Here is a 2,031-nt window from a genome sequence, read left to right on the forward strand (position 1 = left end):
AAAAGCACTCATTAGTCAATATGAAAAGTTATTACCATAGGCTTGCTTGAAAATCAAATCTCCACCACTATATATTAAGCTGATACATCAATCAAAAAGGTCTTTTAGAGGGTTGTAACACGGCTTTGGTTAGGGGTGTGGTTACAAGCTGAAAGAAGATGTTAGAATCGAGATTGAATTGAAAAATTACCTAGCTAGAAAAATAACTAGTCATCAGTTGAATACAAGTGAGCTTCTTTTCAGAATATGGAATTAACACTCAAGCTCAAAAATGACAATTTACTACTAATATGTATGCAAGTATTGTTTTTTTTAAGAACAAGTCAAATATTTAGAAGAGCAAAACATAACTAAGCAATTTGTTCAAATCAAATCTCGGCAAAAATAGGGATCAAATTAGGGGATTTCAACAATAATGGGTTATGGGTTAATATTGAGGGTAAATCAATTAATGGCTTTGTTAGGCTCAAAAGGGGTTCATAAGGGTTAATTATGGAGGTAGGCTTTTGTGGAGTGAGTGGGTTAAACCTAAGTGCATTTATCATCTTGAGATATCAAATCAAATGGTGTGGTCTTGACATGCATAATCAAGCAAGTTCTAGAATAACAAATCAAAACTGACGCACTCATAATGAAAGTGAGCATGAAAGGAATAAAATATGCTCTAAAGGCTCAAGATCTCACAAAAATTATGGCTTTTTAAAGTTCAAACCTGTGAATTTCAACTCAAGATAATACCTAAAGTTTTTAATTCTTCAAAAATCAACTTATCATGCTTGATTCCCTAATGTCTTAAAGTTTAAACATACCTATGTTTTAATTCAAGACATATCAATAAAAGTCATAAATTAATCAAAATTCATTCTAATAGTGATATGAGTGATTCACGTGAGAATAAGACAAAATTTAGGGATTTCAAGTGATAATATAAAAGACCCCCCACACTTAAGATGTACATTGTCGTCAATGTACAAAGAAAGATATATTGACAAAGATAGATTTATAATCATAAGATAGGGAGAGAAGTGAAACTTCCTGAATGATGAATAAACTCCTTGAATTGGAGTCATGGAGAATAAACTAGAACAACCCTTCCATGTCTAATTTTGTCCATACCAAAATATGATGATCTATTTGCCATTTAAAGACTTCTAGTTTAAACCCCATTTCAAACAAGTACTTATATTTTAGAACACATATTTTGCAATTAATGCAATTTAATCCCAATAATAAAATTGGGCACTTTATCGATAAAATTACTTAAAAAATTTGCACACAATCACTCAAACATATCATGGACTCTAAAATAATCATAAAATAAATATTTCTACCTCGAATTTGTGGTGTCGTAACCACTATTTCGACTAGGCCCTATTTTAAGCTGTTACAATTCTCCCCCTTAGGGATTTTCGTCTCCGAAAATCTTACCAGAAGATAAACTTAGGATTGATTTGTAAAGCACTGCCAAATACTCGTATAGCCTCAACATCCTCAATGTCTCACTCCTTAGACTAAGATTCTAAACTATACTTTCTTATCCTGGACATAAGAACCACATCACCAAATTTTCTCAAGTTCTGACAAAATACACACTAATAACTAACTGGCCTCATTTATCAATAGTCTTATACTCTTTGATGAATCGTAATTCACTTTTCTTCAATTACCAAAATAAAGGATTTTCTGTCACAAAGATACTTTCAGCAGCACCTGCCACTATTCTATAAACAAATAATTCTGCCAATTCTGTTTAACCAGGAATTGATACATACTGAGATAATTATGCGAATTTCGTTAAACAATTGGGAACAATCCAGCTAGCATTTTCTCTCATTCAGAATGTGACAGAAAATCTGATACAAAATTTATAGTAGCCCTCTTCATCATTATTTCAGTAACATCACTAACAGTATGAACCCTGAATGCACTTGACATTCAACTTAATCCTGTGTGAAATCAACTTTCGAACACTAAATCAGAAATACCGTGTTCATATCCGTATACCAGAACATTTTCTTCAAATCTCTGTAC

This window comes from Gossypium hirsutum, chromosome A05 (assembly GCF_007990345.1).
Source record: "Gossypium hirsutum isolate 1008001.06 chromosome A05, Gossypium_hirsutum_v2.1, whole genome shotgun sequence".
Lineage (NCBI taxonomy): Eukaryota > Viridiplantae > Streptophyta > Magnoliopsida > Malvales > Malvaceae > Gossypium > Gossypium hirsutum.